Source organism: Carassius carassius, chromosome 15 (genome assembly GCF_963082965.1).
Source record: "Carassius carassius chromosome 15, fCarCar2.1, whole genome shotgun sequence".
NCBI lineage: Eukaryota > Metazoa > Chordata > Actinopteri > Cypriniformes > Cyprinidae > Carassius > Carassius carassius.
In genome coordinates, this window is record NC_081769.1 from 28695204 (window position 1) to 28718255 (window position 23052).

At 36.9% G+C, this 23052-nt stretch overlaps 1 pseudogene; it reads right to left on the reverse strand.

The window, feature by feature from the left end:
- Positions 1 to 874: 874 nt before the first annotated feature.
- Positions 875 to 11379, reverse strand: LOC132157946 (protoporphyrinogen oxidase-like; annotated as a pseudogene).
- Positions 11380 to 23052: the final 11673 nt, after the last annotated feature.

The window sequence follows — 23052 nt, forward strand, 5'->3', positions numbered from 1 at the left end:
ACACATCTCATTTATTTATCATACTCAAAGAGCCATTGCTCTGAGACAATCACACAAAAACACAAAACAATATCATTTATTAAGAGGTTGTCAGAAAAAAAATATTTCATGGAATTATTGTGGAGTTACATATTACACAAAAAGCCACATTCACCATAAGCCCCTAAGGCTGAAAACAGTGCAATCAGTCTCCATTGCATGTAGATCCATAATGTAACAATGCAAAATAAAATTGCATTCACTCATGTCTCGCAATTACTGCATGTAAAAGGCAAAAAGGCATACCTGTGCATTTCTGTGATATAATATTATCACAAATCAAGGCGGCGTGACACATTAAGAGAAATGCTTTGCAAAGCAAATGTGTGTGAAACAAATGGCTCTCAAGCACCCATTAAAGGTCTGGTTCTCGGAGTAATAATATACTTTGAATTTTTTGCCCTTTGAAAGTCCATGACAATGCAGATGGTCACAGCCATTTCCAATCTGCTGCTTCGCTCAAATGCAAAATATAAGTTGTAAATTTGCCATTGAAACCACTTCAGTGTAATGGTGTGAAATTTTCAGTGCAAAATGTTTTTTTTTAGTGCAGCCTGATCTGATGGCACTTCATCTCAGCCTAGATTCCTTCTCAGGAATCACAAAATGCATATCACGAAGCCCTAAATCTTCAACAAAAGCAGACAAAATGAAGTTGTGTACGTCATGTTTTCCTAATGAGACCCTCAGCTGCAGTCCGCCCACTAAACATAACATCATTGACAGAGACTCCATCGTAGGAAGCTCCCACCAGTGTGAGAGGCAGATTGGTTGCTGTCCCTCATTTACATGACTCAGAGAAAGGATAGTGGAAAGAGTATGTGTGATTAATAAACTCACCAAGTCATTTCCAGTGTCCTAAATGATACTGCGGAATGCAGTTCTAAAAAGAGAATGGCATAGATAAAATAATTTAATAACAGGAACGACAGAGCAGAGAAAAACACAAAAGAAATGACATTCATTAATCAAAAAAAAAAAAAAACTCTTCCAGATATGAGATTCCAGATAAAATAGAAGCCTGAATATCTCTTCTCTTTGTGAGAGTATATAAGGGTAATTAAACTGTTCAAAAGACAATGAGACAATGTAAAAATGTAAGAGTATGTGTGTGTGGGCACAGTAAGGTGGAAATTTTCTTCTTGCTCTATGACCATATAATTAAGAAGAAGTCAGTCAGAAATGAAGTAGAGCAGCTAGTTGCTCCTCTTGCACCCCCCCCCCCCCACCCCCCACCCCCCCAGTGCCAGTCTGTCATCTCGTGCCTGAAACGAGTGACCCTTCCGGAGCCCTCACTGAACTCCCAGAACCACAGAGAGGGAGGGCAGGGGGACTGTTTAAAGAAATGGACTATCTGCCTTGATTTATGTCAGAACAGAACCCCAGAGAGATGACTGATGGCATCTGAAGGCTGTGAGCTCCATAAAGCTGATGCTATGCATGGCTGACTCAAGCCAGAGCTTGGAGAGTAAAGATTTTTTGGACGTTCTTCAGGTGAATGTGAATTAATGGGGCCATATTCTAGACTTTTGTAGCAATTTAATTTTTCTTCACAGATCCACCAAACGGTCTAATTTAGTTTTACACAAATGTTTTACACCCTTTCTCTGACCCGGAGAATTACACTGGATATTTTTGCTATTTTAGTATCTTTAGGAATTGCATGTATAAATGCTTTGTTATGATTGACTCAACACTTTTTAGTGAACAGACTCTTACTTCAAAAGAGCAAGAAAAGTGTTCCATAATATGTGCTCCTTAAACAAAATTGTTTTATATAAAACATACATACATATATACAGTACAGACCAAAAGTTTGGACACACCTTCTCATTCAAAGAGTTTTCTTTATTTTCATGACTATGAAAATTGTAGATTCACACTGAAGGCATCAAAACTATGAATTAACACATGTGGAATTATAAATGGAATTATATACATAACAAAAAAGTGTGAAACAACTGAAAATATGTCATATTCTAGGTTCTTCAAAGTAGCCACCTTTTGCTTTGATTACTGCTTTGCACACTCTTGGCATTCTCTTGATGAGCTTCAAGAGGTAGTCACCTGAAATGGTCTTCAACAGTCTTGAAGGAGTTCCCCGAGAGATGCTTAGCACTTGTTGGCCCTTTTGCCTTCTGTCTGCGGTCCAGCTCACCCCTAAACCATCTCGATTGGGTTCAGGTCCGCTGACTGTGGAGGCCAGGTCATCTGGCGCAGCACCCCATCACTCTCCTTCTTGGTCAAATAGCCCTTGATGCCTTCAGTGTGACTCTACAATTTTCATAGTCATGAAAATAAAGAAAACTCTTTGAATGAGAAGGTGTGTCCAAACTTTTGGTCTGTACTGTATATATATATATATATATATATATATATATATATATATATATATATATATATATATATATATATATATATATATATATATATATATATGTATGTATTATTTAAAAAATATTATTGTTAGTAGTAGTAGTAGTAATTGAACCTTGACATCTTTATTTCACGTTTATCATTTCATAACAGCAATAACCAACTGAAGGCTATGTTTACAGACATTCACATATATACATAAAAAAAAACCACATATCATTGTTAGTATTATTATTATTATATTTTAGTATTATTTAGTTTTGTAATTATACTAAATGAAAATGTAAATTATCTTACAAATCTATTATTTTTAGTTTTATTAAAATATAATATCACGTATCTATCCATAAACATAACTGTTTTTTTTGCTTGTTTGTTTGAATATTTACATATTTACATTAAAAATCACTGTACTGCACAGCCTCAATGGCTTTTTGCGTTATTTAAACACACAGTCTCACCTTGTGTAAAGCGATGCAGCTCCATACAGGTTGAGAGTTTACGCCCAGGTGAGAGGTCACAGCCTGGGTGGCTCGATCCAACAGCATCTGCTTCGTCACTGAATCAGGATGACCAAACATCTGCTCAAACCACGCACCCCCCATCATCACCTTCATTCAAACACACACACAAACTGCTTCATTCAAACACACACACAAACAAAGTAATTACACTAGAAAATAACACCATTCACAGAAATGGACGACTGTGATGATAACAACTGGATCATCGTCATAACTTCCACTAACAGGAGGACTGAATCCCCAGCTGGAGGGAGTAGCATTATGTTATTCAGGTTGCTAACACTGCTCAAAGCATATTTCAGCTCCTCTAATGGCACTCTGAATCTAGAAGTTTTTGGCCTCTCCACTATAGAGATGTTTTCAAGCAGAGGAAAAACAGCATGTTCTAAGCAAAGGACAACTAACTATTAAATTAATAATGATTTAAGTGAGTGAGAAATGAATAATGGAATGGCAATTTTGGTTGTTGTGAGCACCACAGAGTACCGAAGGCTATTTTTATTACTGCATGTAATATGTTCCTGATAGGTGAAGGGAGAATAATTCATGTCAGAGACTCACAAATCACTGATGGGGCTATTGGTGTAGAGACACACTTCTCCAGAGACCTTCGAGAGCATGAGAGGTTTTCTAAACCGGCAAATATTCACCAATGTATTTTTAATTTAGTTTCTTTATGTTTTGCCAGATTTCCTATTTTTAGCCTTGTCCCCACCTACAAATGCTTTACCTTTTATTTTATAATAAAAATAATAAAATATTTTATAATACACATTTCACAATAATCTTCTATGAAAAAAAACTAAAAAAATCTTATTTTCAATACATTTTATATTTGTGGATAATGTAAAATAAACTGTACACTACTGTTCAAAGGTCTCATGCTCACCAAGGTTGCATTCATTTGCTCAAAATTTCAAAATAAATTAATGAATTAATAAAAATAAAAAGTGACTGCAATTTAAAATAGCGGTTTTCTATTTTAATATATTTTGAAATGTGATGTGATGACAAGGCTGAAATTTCAGCATCATTACTCCAGTCTTCAGAAATCATTCAATATGTGGATTTGATGCTCAAAAAACATTTATTATTATATTGTTGAAAACAGATGCGCTGCTTTACTTTTAGCTTTTGACTGTTTTGTAACAATGTAAAAGTATTTACTTTAGTAGTCACTTTTGCCAAATTTAAGGTGTCTGCAGAATAAAACGATTCTATTCTTATTAAAAAATAAAAAATAAAATAAAACCACTGAACGTAGAAGGTAGAAAAAACCTTTATGTATATGAGAGGTCAGTCTCACCGTCAGTCTAGTTGTCAATCCTCCACTCCGATTGTGCTGTGGAAAGGGAACAGAGTCGTATACCACTCCCAACACACCAGGATCTTCAGAGGAAGGCACCAAATGTCCAAAGCCCTGAAATATTCAGAGCATGTGCACATATAACAACACACTCAATATTAAAAGTGACTAAACATACATAAAGTAGTTTGATGTATGTACAGTCAGGAAAGATCTTCCAGGCAATGAGAATATGAACCGAAAAAAAAAAACAACAACACTTGAGTATTTAATGGTTTAGGGGTCTACATTATTTTTTGTCTTGTGTATTTAAAATCACTGAGTGAAGTCTTACGGTAACAGGAAGGATGAAGCCTTCATATTCCAAATTCACCACAGCAACATTTACAGAAGTGATGGATCGCAGCTGTACAGACATGGGTTGAGCAGCAGGGGGCAGCACAGAGGCCAATTCTGGTTAAATAAATAAAAATACATAAATAAACGAATGTAAAAATCTACTTTCTATTAATACACATGTTGTCTGGGTAGAGAGCAGTGTCTCAATCTACAGCCCCACAGCAGCAGTGATCGCATTTAACTTCAGTTGGGAAGACGCTATGTGAATTGAACATGAGATTACACACAGTAAATGTAAATGTTAACGCATTTCTATTGGACTTTTTTCAACTTGTATCAATCATTCAATAAACTCACTAAATTAAAAGCAATTAAAATGAAGCAAAAAAATGCTGTGTAACAGAATAGGAAACATTGGAGTACACCACTGTAAAATGAGTGGATTTACCTGATGCAGGTAGTGTAGAAATCACATGATCAGCTTGCAGAGAGATGCCCTCATCTAGTTAGATCTATTTAAAATATAGATTTAAAAACTAGTTTAACAACACTCAGTTTCTTCATCATAACTGATGGACGAAAATATGTTCAGTCAGTCCATCTAGGTTGAATGTCAAAATATGTTATGTCTTCCTGCTGGGCCATCATCTCACCTCCCAGCATCCACCGATCACATTCAGACTCTTCAGTTTGGCATGATGATGAAGCTCCACTCGTTCTCGTCTCTTCAGCATTTCCTCCAAGGCCTCCGGGAATGCCTGCATGCCTCTTCTAAGAGACCATTGAGTCCAGGACTCTTTAGATGCTCTCTTTGCCAGGTCAGAAGGGACTATTTTAGGACCACCTCCTTACATAATATGAATACAAACAAACATTAATCAGTAACACTTTCTATTAAATCTGATCAATAATGCATTGTAAAAGGTATATTAAAGTCTTTATAATAAACAACAAATTCCAAAATCTATTAAATAAATTATTATAAACATAAATTATCCATAAGTAATTGCAATCACGATTAAAATACATTATAAAAGCTTAATAAATAATTACCTATTAATGATAAACAAATATAAAAATTACTTAAAAAAGTAAATAAAAAAACACTTTTATGCATTATGGTTTTTAAATATCATAACGTAATGTCATCATTATATGCGAGTTGCGAATACAATAATACCAGTTGCTATAATGTATATATATTTCCATTAAAATGACAATACATTATATAGCGCTACATTAAATTATGACAACAGCATTTTTAAACAATATTAAACTATTTAGAAACAAGTTTTGTAAAAAAGATCAATAATTATTTTGTTTGCTGTTATTATTATTAATTGTACTTTAATTACATTTTTCAGATGATTGTTAATGATAATTATTATTTTTAAGATACAGAATATATAGGCCAAAAGGATACACATTTGTCTTAAACATTTAGCTGAAATGCTTTTTAAAATGCTCTTTAAAAGAAGCAAATATAAATTCAAAGTCATATCAATGCATTGCATGGTGGCACACTGACAAAAAAAGAAAGTACAAAAACAGATTAGGTGAACACTAGGTTTCTGCCTAAAAGCCCTTCTGCGCCCTCACCTGAACCCATCAGCATGCCCAGGACAATGGAGCCCCGAGACTGCTCTGCTTCATAAAGAGGTGGAAAGCAGGACCGTACACTCAACCGTCTGCTGTCTCCAGCATAAACTCCTCTACACAGGCTGTCTATGGCTACATCAGCCAGCTGCATGGAGAGACAATCAGGTGGCCTGAATCAGTTTCAGATTCTCTCCTGTCACTAGCTACACATTTGAGACTGATTTGTCATGGCAGCAAAGCATGTCATACAGGACAAGGACAGCATGGATCATTTAACAGGTCATTAAGTCTCCATGCTAGTTCTCACCTCAGAACCCAGTCGTCTGGACACAAACGCATGCACAGATTCATCTTCCTCTTTCCCTTTCCTGATCAGTATCTCCTTCAGAACGCTCTGAATTATGGGTCGGGAGAAAGGAGGGATGGTGCGGATAACCCCACTAGAGGAAAGGAGAACAAGATAAGAAATATTTCTGAATTCAAACAGGTAATTGCACACAGAATGGAGTTTCTTCTCACCCAGGCCCCGATGGCATCTTGTGCAGCTGTCCCTTCACATAAAGGAAGCAGTTCTTAGACGCCACATGATCCTTTGCAACAGGCAGAATTTCAGGCTCAAGACCCAACTCCGAGACCTGCACAAGTAAACAATAACTAGAAAAGTCTTCATAAATATGAGCATTTATCTTTAAAAGCCTGAGGAAAAGTAGATTGTAAATACAGTTTTTTCTGTCTCCTGGAATGCAGTTTGCACATTTCCTTAAAGGTGCTCTAAGCGATGCCGGGAGTCGTAACTTCTTGTTGACGTTCGAATTGTTGTCAAACAAAACGGAGGCTAGCTAGACCCTCCCTCCTCCTCATCAGTGCACTAACCCCCCAAACCCCACCCCCAAATCTTTCTTGTCAGTTATTGGCTGGAACAGTTTGTTATGTTATGTTTCATGGTGCGGGTGAGCCCAGTTTGTTTTTCTTGTTTTTTTGTGGAGCCTGTGGTGTCTAGAGAGACCCCGTTTTTTTACAGTGTGTTCAGGGGATAAGCAGCTAGCTGATAGTGAGGAGATGTTTGCTGGATGTGACAAAAAATGTTTTGGCCTAAAAAATGTGTGACATCACTTAGAGCACCTTTAAGGTACTTCAGGTAAATCAGAGTAAATAATTCATATGTAAGGAAATTTAAATAATATTAGGAATAAACATTTTATTCCTAATTATAGGGATTGAATTATATATAGTATTGGTTTAGCATTGGTTTAGTCTTTAGGTACTGCAATCTACAGAACAAATGTTTGAGGTCAGTACGATTTTATCATTTTTTTATTATTTTATTTAGCAAGGACCTATTAAATTGGTCAAGTGTGACAGTAAAGACATGTATTATGTTACAAAGATTATTATTACAAATTACTATTGTTCTTTTTATCTTTCTATTCATTAATGGATTTTGATTTTTTTTAAACGTATAATGGTTGATAATAATACAAAATGTTTCTTGTGCAGGAAATCAGCATATAACAATAATTTCATAAATAATGGCTGCTGAAAATTCAGCTTTGCCATCACAGGAATAAGTGATGTATTATTATAGAAGAATGTATTATTAAAGAAAACAGTTTAAACTACAGTTTGTAACAATATTTCATAAGATTACTTTTTTACAGCACTTCTTATAATAGAAAAAATAAATAAAAGGGGGGGGGGGGTGTCTTTTTTTATTTTCTATATTGTTTACTTTTACTATCATTTGTGATATTCTTCATCTGTTAGGATAAAAGCATCTGATAAGGACTATAATTAATGTATGGTGGCCCTCTTGTGGCTATGCCAAGGAACAACATTAACAATGTTCAAAACTAACATGATCTCAAACTGGGTGAGACCAATTACATTTTTGTATAACGTTGACTGAAAATTAATGTCACCTTTATTTATATAGCGCTTTAAACAAAATACATTGCGTCAAAGCAACTGAACAACATTCATTAGGAAAACAGTGTCAATAATGCAAAAATGATAGTTAAAGGCAGTTCATCATTGGATTCAGTTATGTCATCTCTGTTCAGTTAAATAGTGTCTGTGCATTTATTTGCAATCAAGTCAACGATATCGCTGTAGATGAAGTGTCCCCAACTAAGCAAGCCAGAGGCGACAGCGGCAAGGAACCGAAACTCCATCGGTGACAGAATGGAGAAAAAAACCTTGGGAGAAACCAGGCTCAGTTGGGGGGCCAGTTCTCCTCTGACCAGACGAAACCAGTAGTTCAATTCCAGGCTGCAGCAAAGTCAGATTGTGCAGAAGAATCATCTGTTTCCTGTGGTCTTGTCCTGGTGCTCCTCTGAGACAAGGTCTTTACAGGGGATCTGTATCTGGGGCTCTAGTTGTCCTGGTCTCCGCTGTCTTTCATGGATGTAGAGGTCCTTTCTAGGTGCTGATCCAGCATCTGGTCTGGATACGTACTGGATCCGGGTGACTGCAGTGACCCTCTGATCTGGACACAGACTGGATCTGGTGGCCACGGTGACCTCGGAACAAGAGAGAAACAGACAAATATTAGCGTAGATGCCATTCTTCTAATGATGTAGCAAGTACATAGGTTGTTATGGGAAGTGTTTCCGGTTCCGGTTTACCTAATTAATGCAGCCTAAAAATCCTTTAACGGATTTGGATAATAAAAGCATATTCGTATGTTATGTGTATGCCAGGTTAAAGAGATGGGTCTTTAATCTAGATTTAAACTGCAAGAGTGTGTCTGCCTCCTGAACAATGTTAGGTAGGTTATTCCAGAGTTTAGGCGCCAAATAGGAAAAGGATCTCCCGCCTGCAGTTGATTTTGATATTCTAGGTATTATCAAATTGCCTGAGTTTTGAGAACGTAGCGGACGTAGAGGATTATAATGTAAAAGGAGCTCATTCAAATACTGAGGTGCTAAACCATTCAGGGCTTTATAAGTAATAAGCAATATTTTAAAATCTATGCGATGCTTGATAGGGAGCCAGTGCAGTGTTGACAGGACCGGGCTAATATGGTCATACTTCCTGGTTCTAGTAAGAACTCTTGCTGCTGCATTTTGGACTAGCTGTAGTTTGTTTACTAAGCGTGCAGAACAACCACCCAATAAAGCATTACAATAATCTAACCTTGAGGTCATAAATGCGTGGATTAACATTTCTGCATTTGACATTGAGAGCATAGGCCGTAATTTAGATATATTTTTGAGATGGAAAAATGCAGTTTTACAAATGCTAGAAACGTGGCTTTCTAAGGAAAGATTGCGATCAAGTAGCACACCTAGGTTCCTAACTGATGATGAAGAATTGACAGAGCAACCATCAAGTCTTAGACAGTGTTCTAGGTTATTACAAGCAGAGTTTTTAGGTCCTATAATTAACACCTCTGTTTTTTCAGAATTTAGCAGTAAGAAATTACTCGTCATCCAGTTTTTTATATCGACTATGCAATCCATTAGTTTTTCAAATTGGTGTGTTTCACCGGGCTGCGAAGAAATATAGAGCTGAGTATCATCAGCATAACAGTGAAAGCTAACACCATGTTTCCTGATGATATCTCCCAAGGGTAACATATAAAGCGTGAAGAGTAGCGGCCCTAGTACTGAGCCTTGAGGTACTCCATACTGCACTTGTGATCGATAGGATACATCTTCATTCACTGCTACGAACTGATGGCGGTCATATAAGTACGATTTAAACCATGCTAATGCACTTCCACTGATGCCAACAAAGTATTCAAGTCTATGCAAAAGAATGTTGTGGTCAATTGTGTCAAACGCAACACTAAGATCCAATAAAACTAATAGAGAGATACACCCACGATCAGATGATAAGAGCAGATCATTTGTAACTCTAAGAAGAGCAGTCTCAGTACTATGATACGGTCTAAATCCTGACTGGAAATCCTCACATATACCATTTTTCTCTAAGAAGGAATATAATTGTGTGGATACCACCTTTTCTAGTATCTTGGACAGAAAAGGGAGATTCGAGATTGGTCTATAATTAACTAGTTCTTTGGGGTCAAGTTGTGGTTTTTTGATGAGAGGCTTAATAACAGCCAGTTTGAAGGTTTTGGGGACATGTCCTAATGACAATGAGGAATTAATAATAGTCAGAAGAGGATCTATGACTTCTGGAAGCACCTCTTTCAGGAGCTTAGATGGTATAGGGTCTAACATACATGTTGTTGGTTTAGATGATTTAACAAGTTTATACAATTCTTCCTCTCCTATGGTAGAGAATGAGTGGAACTGTTCCTCAGGGGGTCTATAGTGCACTGTCTGATGTGATACTGTAGCTGACGGCTGAATGGTTGCAATTTTATCTCTAATAGTATCGATTTTAGAAGTAAAGTAGTTCATAAAGTCATTACTGCTGTGGTGTTGGGAAATGTCAACACTTGTTGAGGCTTTATTTTTCGTTAATTTAGCCACTGTATTGAATAAATACCTGGGGTTATGTTTGTTTTCTTCTAAAAGAGAAGAAAAGTAATCGGATCTAGCAGTTTTTAATGCTTTTCTGTAGGATATGTTACTTTCCCGCCAAGCAATACGAAATACCTCTAGTTTTGTTTTCCTCCAGCTGCGCTCCATTTTTCGGGCTGCTCTCTTTAGGGTGCGAGTATGCTCATTATACCATGGTGTCAAACTGTTTTCCTTAACCTTCCTTAAGCGTAAAGGAGCAACTTTATTTAAAGTGCTAGAAAAGAGAGAGTCCATAGTTTCTGTTACATCATCAAGTTGTTCTGAGGTTTTGGATATGCTAAGGAATTTGGATACATCAGGAAGATAACTTAAAAAGCATTCTTTTGTGTTAGAAGTGATGGTTCTTCCATACTTGTAACAAGAAGTAGAATTTACAATTTTGGCTATATGAATTTTGTTAATATTCAATTAAATTTTCCTTATGATTATGTTTATTATTATAAAACTTAACTATTTACTGAACATTCCTGTTGACTCCCCATTTTATAATAGCACCTAGAGCTACAGTAATTTTTACAGTAGAGGTACAACCCAACATTTTTGTTAAGTTGGTAGTAACTGATTTTCCAAACCAATTATAATATCAGATATTACATTTAATGTGATGAATTAAAATTCTAAAATTCACATAGATTTCTCCATGACCATGCACATTAAATCATATTTATACCAAATTTAGAGTGTTCTCAACCAACCCCCACATCTCCCAGATTTCTCCAGCAGTATGATCTACATCAGCAGAGATGGAGTGTGGTGTACAGTGTTAGAGGACATTTGTTATTATTTTGACTTGTGCTGCTGATCTTCATGACCAAGTGCAAAATTTCTGATTAAAAACTGACAAAAAAGGTCATTGTTTCATCAATGATTGCAAGCTGTCTAGATCCCGAGGCTTCAAAGCAGCTCTGAACCATGAGAAATACAGCAGGGAATGTTTATTTGCTTTTTAGGAAAGTTGAGCCTGTGGTGTTAAATTAACGGCTTTCAATTTTGACCCCAAAATTATTATTCTTGAGTTAAGTTAAGAAGTTCAACTAAATGTTCCACATTAATTAATTAGGCGACAAGAGGCTCTTGGAATGAGAAGAACCCTGATCTAAATGATAAAAACACAGTAAAAGGTGGATTACATTTTTCAACTGAAGAGCCTTTAATCTTAACATTATACTGAACCTACCCTACTGTTTAAAAGTTTGGGGACTATACATTTTTTTGAAAATAAATATTTTTTATGCTTTTATTCTGCAAGAATCTGTGACCTTGGAAAAGATTAATAACATTACAAAATATTAGAATAATATTTGAATGATTTCGGACACTGAAGACTGGACTAACAGCTGCTTAAAATTCAGTTTTACCATCACAGTAATAAATTCTATTTTAAAACACATTAACATGGAAAAGACTTATTTTACTTTTTTTTTTTTTTTACAATTACTGTTTGCTGTATTTTAGATCAAATAAATGCAGCCTTATAATGAGCATAATATACATCTTTCAAAAAACAATAATCTTACCAATATCATAATCCAATATCATAATCATAAACTGTTCAATTTGCAAATAAATGCAGATTGACTAAAGATTTTATGGAAATTATAGGTAGATACTGCACCTTGGAGACATTAGCCGGCAGCCATATCACCCTGGAGCCCAAGACCGGTTGCCCACTGAAGCTAAGCAGGGCTGAGCCTGGTCAGTACCTGGATGGGAGACCTCCTGAGAAGACTAGGTTGCTGCTGGAAGAGGTGCTAGTGAGGCCAGCAGGGGGTGCTCATCCTGTGGTCTGTATGGGTCCTAGCGCCCCAGTGTAGTGATGGGGACACTATACTGTCAACAAGCACCGTCCTTCAGATGAGTCGTTAAACCGAGGTCCTGACTCTCTGTGGTCATTAAAAATCCCAGGATGTCTCTTGAAAAGAGTAGAGGTGTGACCTCGTCATCCTGGCTAAATTCGCCCATTGGCCTCTGACCACCATGGCCTCCTAACAATCCCCATATCCACTGATTGGCTTCATCACTCTGTCTCCTCTCCACCAGTAAGCTGGTGTGTGGTGGGCGTTCTGGCGCACTATGGCTGCTGTCGCATCATCCAGGTGGATGCTGCACACTGGTGGTGGATGAGGAGATACCCCTCACAATGTAAAGCGCTTTGAGTGTCTAGAAAAGCGCTATATAAATGTAATGAATTATTATTATTATTATTATTAGGACTCTTGCTCAGATGATGACAGGCCGACAGACCCCCGATCCCCCCACCAAGCACTGCTATCACCTTCTGCATTCAGCTCCAAACACTACCACACCTGCAACAAGACTGACCAGAGTCTAAAACGACAAAGATCGATCAGCAAGTCCATGAGTAAATAATATAACAAGCATTATTACACTGAAGCTACTGATAAAGCATGTAACCTGTCCTTTCCTGATCCAAGAAAGAAAATAAACATTAAAGCTGAGCCAAATTCAGCTACTTGGTCAAAATAAATATTTATTGCATCTCTGACAGTTAACTAGACTTGAAAGAAAATAATTAGGAAGGAAGAGTGTTCGACAATGCTGTTGGGATGGGAGTGACAGGGGGTGGCCCCTGATAAGGTGACTCTGCTGTCATTTATCATATCCAGACAAAAGAGCGAAGAAAAATATAGTCCCCCAATACCAACTGGCCACTATCTGTTAATTGGACAGAGTTAAACTTAAATCTTAATATATAAACATATATGTCAAGTAACAAAAATATATTGAGGCAAGTCTGACAGCATATTTTATATCATTACATAACAGAAACACTACAAAACATCCATGAAAAAAAACAACATGTAAAGAAAGATTAATGACAATGTTTGCAGACTTTCTTATATATTTCAGTTTCCTTTGCTGACAGAGTACAAACAGAAAGACAAAATAATGTTGAAACGTTTGCCTAAAACCCAAAACAACTGCTAAATTAACCCTTTCATGCATGAATTATGATAACCTCAGTCAGGATTTTTTTCCTATGTGTTTTTATTGCTCTTAGGGCATGAAAAACAAGAATTGATTTTTATTTTATTTTTTTACAAATTTTTCAAAGAGATCTTCAGATGTCCACTTGAGTGGACAGCATGCGGTTGGTTTAAACTGAAGATATACTGTATTAAATATAAGACAATAATCAAACAGATAAAGTATGTGAATTTAACAAACTAATCAATGCAATTATATCAAATAATGTGAAAACTATAAAATATATGCAAAAAATATAAATGCAAAATATTGCAATGGCTTCATACAACTTCATACAAGTTGCATTTCGCGTATCTATGATATCAGAACATGAGGATGTGATTCCATCAGAATTTTCTACAGCCTGTCAAGGTACAACTGTGGAAACCACTGAGATGCTCCCTCCAGTGCACCAGAGTATGGAGATTTACCCTTATTAGCTGATAATTATGATTATGTTCAAGATGGACATGCACATTTCTATCATAGCCCTCCTCTGAGAAAACCTAGCGATACGTTTTTTCTATCTCATCTGAAATGATCAGTGTTGGGGGTAACGCATTACAAGTAACATGCATAACCCATTCAGATTACTTTTTTGATGTTACAAGTAAAGTAATGTGTTACAAGTAACATGCATTACCTAATCAGATTACTTTTTGATCTAACAAGTAATTAACTACAAGTAATGTGCATTACCTAATCAGATTACTTTTTGATGTAACGAGTAAAGAAACGCATTACAAGTAACATGCATTACGTAATCAGATTACTTTTTGATGTTATGAGTAAAAAAACGCATTACAATAACGCACATTACATAATCAGATTACTTTTTGATGTTATGAGAAAGGAAACGCATTAAAAGTAAGATGCATTACGTAATCAGATTACTTTTTGATGTTATTAGTAAAAAAATGCATTACAATAACATGCATTATAAAATCAGATTACTTTTTGATCTAACAAGTAAAGTAATGCATTACAAGTGTCATACATTATGTAATCACATGACTTTTTTCGATGTCAATGAAAATTACATTCTAATAATACAAACACATTTATTTACAGTAGAAAAAGTCAATGCATATTAAGTTTTTAAGTTTTAAATTTCAAAAACAATATTCACATTATAATTATGAATTGTAGCTGAAATATAGCCATTGCATGCATGACGTCCACTACAGTGGACATGTGATTAATCAGAGTTTTCTCTCAATCTAAAATCAAAACTTGGAAAATTTTACTGTGATATGACTCATTAGATATTGCTTTATGCTGCAATATTTTTTTTACCTACAAGAGTCTCATAGGATAGAAGGAATGGGTGGATATTCTGGAGCAACTTGGCATGTCTGACTGACCCTTGGCCATCTTGGTTTGGAGGGGGAAAAAATCGAAACACAAAGGCTTGCCACTTGGTCGCAATTTATAGGATGATGCACAAGGGTCCAATGAAGAGATTGATGTGCAACTTTGCCATAAAAACCCGTGCAAATTCAAGAAAATGCTTTTTTAATAGCTGTCCTCTGTAGTGACCACTATGCGTGAAAGGGTTAATAAACATAAATTACATTCATAAAAATCCATTTTTTTACCTGCATATAATTGTATAATTTGGACAACACGTCTTCTGCTATTAGTTACACAAGTCTTTTGTCGTAGTGAAGCGACAAGAGAGTGGTAACAGCTAGCCCTGTCCCAAATGGCGCACTTCATATGGACTTTCGGTATCGTGGACGTAAATTGCGCGTGCTCGCCGAGTCTACGAGTCCGTAGGCCGTCCCTTTCAGCATTTTAACGCTCTGAAGTGTGCTCTGCAGCGCACCCTTGTGCCCTTGAAGCGGTCTTCCGCGAAGCCCGCATAGATGCAGGCCAAAGATGCAGGCTCCGCACACTTTAACTACCCAGGAATCCTTGCGAAATGCCAATCAGACAACGGATAGAAGGAGATTTCCCTCAAGAGCAACTGATGACATGGCTGAGAAGAAAATATTTAAGTGTGCGTATCATTACGGTTTTTATGACCTAGGTGTACATTTTAACAGTTGTTACGTACAGTTTATACAAGCAGTATGGTCATCGACCAGTGGTTGATATCTCAAACATAATAATAGCGCGTTGAATAATACGATCGCATTATGATTTATTAAATAAATAGATCCGAATGTCAGGGCTTTACTGAGTCATATGTAAACCTAGTATTTATATTTAAACCTGTAAATTTATCTGAAACTCACGCACATGTTTATTATATGTCAAAATTGTATCCCCGAACCTACAGCTCCTGTCAAAAAACAACCAGACCGCGAATTCCGGCGTGACGATCGAGTCTGTCCCAAAAATACCTCTCAATGCGTCCTCGTGGACTCGCGCCAAGGGTCCTGCACTACATGACGTCACCAAAGGGTGGACTCTGAGGAAGTACACAACTCCGGAGTGTGCCATTTGGGACAGGGCCCACAAAGAGAAAAGCGTTGGAGTGTGTCAAAATAAAAGTCCCATCCCTTTCTGCACCTCAGCATGTAATGGATTACTCCACCACTAGATGACAGAAAAGAACATGCCATTTTCCTCCCAGGATAATAAGTAACCGTTTTCTTGCCTTTTACTAAATCGTTGTCTTTTTTTCAGTTCAGATGACTGCCAGAGACGTGTTGCATTTTGTTATGTATAAACACAAAGCGCAAATATATAATGAATAGCTACATTTAACAAACATGTATGAAATACATTATGCATTTGTTTCACATAGATTTTGGAGCCTTGTATTAAAAATATACCTCGTTTTAATTATTGAACTTTTTAAATAATATTTGAATCAGTTTGAACATATCTGCTTTTGACTTATTTATTGCTACTCTTATATAACTTATTTCAGCGTTCCTGTAGCTCAATTGGTAGAGCATTGCGCAAGGTTGGGGGTTCAATTCCCCGGGAACACATGATAGGTAAAAATTGATAGCCTGTAAGTCGCTTTGGATAAAAGCGTCTGCTAAATGCATAAATTTAATTTCACTTGACAAGCAGGGCTACTGTTGTTGACAAAATACACTTTTGCATCATGGTGGACTGTGGGTGATTTTCAGTTTAATAATTAGACCCCCACTAGTTACATTAATTGTAGAGAATATTAATGTTTTTCTTTGATCTATGAAATACAAATATGTAATATATGTGAGAAACAAAACTTTGACACAGAGTGTGTGGGTATTAGGTTTCACTAGCAGGCCACAGTAGCTTTGTGTCACTGAGAAGCTAATGGACTGTGCTAATTTAATCCCATGTAACACAAAGAGGCCCTGGAGCTCCCTGCGGTTCAAGAGACGGTCCTGTTGCTTTTGGTATTGCGGAGGCCCCTCTGACCAAACTTCGTTGTTCACACTCATACATACCTCGGCTCCGGGGTTTTAGGGGTACTTACCATAACAAAGAAAGTTGCCTTGGGCTGTGTAAGAACTTCATACTTCGATGCTGTTACACAAAACACATCACTTCATAAACGGAGATCAGGTTCGGCAGATTGTTCGTATTTGGTAAGCATGTGGAAAGTAGCTTGGTAAATTAAGTCCTCATGCAGTGGACCTGCTTTGAATTTAAATTCAGTCAAGTAAAGCTCTTTTAAGTTTCATAAATACATTTGTCATGGATTGTATTCTGTGTTTTCTTGCAGGCTTTTAGTGTCACATACTTCGCAGTGGATTGTGTGTTTGCTTTCATTCGTTTTCTCAACCTGTTTACCACACTATAAATTACAAAAAGTGCATGTGTGCAAAAACAAGAGGTGATCTGTTTAAAAGTCTGATTTATTGTTGGCAGCAAAAGTTTTTTTTAAACAATCTGCCAATGATAAATTCTAAGCTCAGGGACCATCTTATTTGGAGAAACATTCACTGTGCATTTCATGCATTATGGTACAGTGCTTTTAATTAGTATTAAGAGAATGGCTTCTCCTGATCTGATTACATTTAGCTGATACTACATATTTACTATCTGAGCACCATTTTATTAAGATAGTATAAAATTCTTAACTTTTACTGTGTTGATCAAGCACCATAAGGACAACTTTATGTTGATCATAGTCTCTGCTCAGAGTGCATGGCATGTCCTTGCGAGGTCCTCTTGTGGATGATTGCAGGCAGTGAGCGTGTGCTGATGGGCCTGTAGAAGGGAGACTCGTACACACAGTATTTACAGTCCTCCCATCTCACCCTGTGCTTTACCCTGCCTTCCACTGGCGATTTGGGCACTTTATAAAGGAACACGTCATAGTGGACTAACGGGTTGGACTTGGGTAGGATTTTGGCATTTTTGGGAAGGTGCAGCTCCATGTTAATTGTCATTCGTCCCTGGAAAGAGAAGACATGCAAAGACAGGTGCACAAAGTACATTTCCATCTCAAGAGCGCTGTTAAAAACATCACATTTCATGCCAAAACAACAACAAAATCATAGAAATGTTAAAATGTTGTTGCATTTTGCTTTAGGAAATTTTATTTTAAGATCATCAAGATTTTTTTAGACATCTATATATTTATTTTACCATATTTCAATATGTGTAAAATCTTATTTCAATGTGTGTATACAGTACTTGTAGAATTGTAGATTCACACTGAAGGCATCAAGGGCTATTTGACCAAGAAGGAGAGTGATGGGGTGCTGCGGCAGATGACCTGGCCTCCACAGTCACCGGACCTGAACCCAATCGAGATGGTTTAGGGGTGAGCTGGACCGCAGACTGAAGGCAAAAGGGCCAACAAGTGCTAAGCATCTCTCGGGGAACTCCTTCAAGACTGTTGAAGACCATTTCAGGTGACTACCTCTTGAAGCTCATCAAGAGAATGCCAAGAGTGTGCAAAGCAGTAATCAAAGCAAAAGGTGGCTACTTTGAAGAACCTAGAATATGACATATTTTCAGTTGTTTCACACTTTTTTGTTATGTATATAATTCCACATGTATTTATTCATAGTTTTGATGCCTTCAGTGTGAATCTACAATTTTCATAGTCATGAAAATAAAGAAAACTCTTTGAATGAGAAAGTGTGTCCAAACTTTTGGTCTGTACTATATATATATATATATATATATATTCATTTATCTAATTTAAATTTATTCACAACGTATACATAAATTATTTTCATTACAGTTCTCATTATATTCGGTCTAATTTAACTAATAAATAAGTAAAGTACATTATAGCACAACAAAAATGTTTAAATGACTAATAAAATAAAATAATTGTCTGGAAGCATTATAATAATGAGAACTGCCATAAAAAATAAGGTATTATTTTTATAAATTTAGATTTTAGGGCAAAATGTGGCTTAGACATGTTTCTGTGAGATTTACTCTCCTGCAACTGCACCTGCTACTTTAGACCTCACGTGCTGTTCAACATCAAAAGGACGTGCCAAACTCAGCAGGACAAATCGCACTTGGGGAAAAGGGGGGTGTGGGAGTATTTTTAGCTTTTGGGCTATAATCTATCAGGCCCATTTCCATTATAAAGGCTTCTCAGCCCACATTCCAAAGGCCTCATTAATAATCTTAAGCATTCCTTATTAGTTCAGCGTGTTCTGATGAACCCACACAATCTCCTAAACCAATGCGCTGAGTGTGTGTTTGTGTATGTGTGTGCACATGTGTCCTCGTATTTCTAATGGCCAATGGCTGAGCTCTGTCTGAGATCTGTATGCCATTGTTCCACTGTTTCTGTAGCCAATGGGGAAGCAGGGATGATACATCCATGTACCCATGTTGGTGGAGGCGGATGTTGCCACACCTCAGTATGAAATGTTCTCTCTCATACAGCACTAGACGCAGAGGATAAAACTGGTTTATTTATAATATACATATGGAGTTAAATATGTGCCAGCTGGAAAAATGTTTTCTGTCACATTTAGATCAAGCATTCTGGGTGTAAAGAAGCAAGGAGAATTGAAAGGACATTTTGGAACAGCATATGATGTAGAGCATTTCTGATTCTACAGTACAGACTATAGCTTGTTTAGTGGCCCCAAAAGCATTTTGACACTTAGGCCTTATTTTAATGTATAAATGCCATTGCATTAGAAATAACAAACCAAATGTAATCGGAAAACCCATGATTTCTGACCTTTTGTCAGATCTAACATAACTATTTGTTCAATTTTTCTTAAACAGCTGGTCTAAAGGTCATTTTTATTTTAATTTTACGTATGAAGTTGGTTACCCTCAGGTTCAAACAAACATTGCATTAATAATTTGCATGATAAAACTAATGTATGACAACCCAAAATAAAAATAATTATATAATATATAATTATAAATATATAAATACATATATTATATAATATAATGTGTTGTGTTTATATTTAATTCAATGTTATATAAATAATATAAAATATAAAAATATGCATAAATATGTATATGTATAATAATAAGGCTATATGCTTGCTAGACAACTTTTGCCCCCTCATCCAGACCAGCAAGCACCACCTCCTCTGCCACCTGGCTGTCTGATGTTCTTAGGGAACATTGCCCTAGACTCAGGGCTGCAGAGAGGAAGTGGCACAAATCAAAAAACTATTGACATTAGTGTATATCAGTCACTCCTCCTTCTCTGCAAGGGGGTGTTCTTACTACTTTTACTACTAAAACAACATTCTACCACAACAAAATTAACCACTGTTCTGACTCTCATGCTTTTCAAAACCTTTTCTTTTCTTCTTTGTCCTCCTACACCCCCTCCAATTCTCCACACCACAAACTGACAAAAACATCATAACCACAAATACTCATTCTCTCTCCTCCTCCTCTCCACTCTCATAGGCAGTCATTTCTGAACGTATCTTTTCCAATCATCCTAAAAACTGTCCGCTTGATCCTAACCCCACTCACCTCCTTCAGGCCACTTCTTCTTCAGTTATACTCGCACTCACTCACATTATCAGCACCTCTCTTCACTTTGGTACATTTGCCACAGCATTTAAGGAGGCTTGGGTAACACCACTGCTTAAGAAACCCTCTCTTCCCTTCTTCCATTCATTGTGTTTAACCAACTCTCTATGTTTCTTGCACAGAACAACCTAATGGACAGTAACCAAACTTGCTTCAAAGCAGCCACTCAACTGAGACTGCACTGCCCTCGGTTACTGGAGCCCTGAGACTAGCAAGAACAGCTTCCAAATCCTCAGAACTCATCTTGCTGGATCTGTCTGCTGCTTTTGACACAGTTAACAACCAGATCCTCCTGTCCACCATCATGAAGGTGGACATCTCAGTAACCACACTCCAGTGGTTCAAGTCTTACCTCTCTGGTAGGTCTTTCAGGGTGTCTTGGAGGGGTGAGGTTTCTAAGTCACAACTTTTTGCTACTGGGGTTCCTCAGGGCTCAGTGCTTGGACCACCTCTCTTCTCCATTTTTATGTCATCTTTTACGATCTTTTAGAAGCATGTTACGGTCATTTAGAAGCATGGGTTTCCTTATCATTGCTATGCTGATGACAGTCAACTCTACTTCTCATTCCAACCAGATGATTCGACAATAGCTATTTGCCATAGACTGTATAAAAACATGGATGTAGTGTCCGTGACATCTCCCATAGGTTTCCGAGGAGAGTTTTTGAAACCAAAAGTTGGCTGAGTGAGCCGTCGCCATCTTGGCAGCACGTCACCGTGCGTCACTCTGGGGTAATCAAAAATAGGCAATTTGCTGTCCAATTTGCATAGGACATTACTGTGTCCTTTTTCACAGTGTCAGAGACTCAGAGCCACCCCAGGGAACTGAGGATTTTTATTTTTATGTATGTAGCACATGTTGTGAACTCTCCCTTGTTTTTGATACTTGTGTATATGCTGTTGTCATGGCAGCGAGCGGGAATTAGATCAGGAAAAAAGCTGTAATAATCAGAGCTGCCACTAACTCAGATTAGGCCAAAACTGGGCAAAGTGCTCTTGAGCACTGAAGTAGAAACAAGTTTCACATACTGGACTTCACAGAAAACATAACCACAGACTGACGTGATTATGAAGGTCTGTATGTTCCCGGATCTGATTTCATAGGCATCTGTGGTGCGTTGAAATGGCACTTATGTCGCTCTTTGTATATGAGAGGATGAAGTGCTCCCTATTATTCATTATTTTACGGATTCACACAAAGAGACCAACCAGAGACCCTTGAGGTGAAAAAACGGGATTGGAAAAGATGAAAATAAAATTAAATAGGTTTATATTACATTACAAATAAATAAAAAGAATGGCAGACTTGCACTGCTAAATGACAAAATTGTCTCAGCAGTGAGTCTGCTCCCTATTCTCTCGAGGTCTCAAGTGAACTTGTTCTCTATTAGTGCGTTGGAGGAAGGGGTCTTTGCTCTGGGGCTGAAACAAACCTCATCGTCAAAAACTCATAAAAGGAATCCACAATAAAGAACCTGTGATTTATTTATAGGAGAAAGGAATCTTGGAGTCTTAGTTTGACAACTGCAGAGAGACTCTTATGAGGGATATCATTCAGTATGTGAACAGGCCCATAGCCCATTCATCAAAATGGCCAATTTCTTTTCAAACCTTAGATTATGGATTTTTTAATTAAGAATGGGTGGAACCCATATTTAATTTTAGAACAAATTATTGCGGGAACTTTATATTAAGGTTGGAATACACTACATGGTTTTTGCCCAGATTTACCACCGATTTACAGTCTTGAGAAGTTGACTTTAAGATGTAAAAAAATGTGGAGTGTATTCCAGACTTTTTATTAACTGAAAAGCTAGAACTTTTCACATTGTCCTTAACCATGGGTTACCATCGTTCTAAGCACAACATTTAACCCTGGGTAAAGGTACGTTTCACCCTTGCTCGTCTAATCAATGACCCAGACACATATCCTAATGAGAACATTAACCCAGGGTTTGGGAGTGTACAGTATGAAACTTCATCTTATGAATACCTAGGATAAATTATTAATGTAAATTATGAGCAGTGTGAAATGTGAAGCAGGATGACCCAGGATTTCTACCCGAGGTTAGAATGACCTAGGATTACTAATTCAGGCCCTTGATTGTAGTTAAAACAATTAAAAAAACTATTTATGAAAAAAAAATTCCTGACAATATATGCATAGGTTATTATGCTATACGCAGGATTATAATGCAAAATAGTTTAGGAGAGTCTAATATGTCTAATATGAGTCATACCTAACACCTGCAAATGATTTTAAATTTATATTTGTCAGGGAAATAACAGAAAGATGTGTAGTATTTTGGTTCACCTTTATGACAAGTCTTGCCAGATTCTGTAAAACATTGTCAGTATGCAGGTCTAAAGTGATGCAGACCTTTGTGGGGCAGGTGTCAAAAGCCATGCGCAATTTCAAGCAAAGCAAGACATAATAAGCACAAGAAGG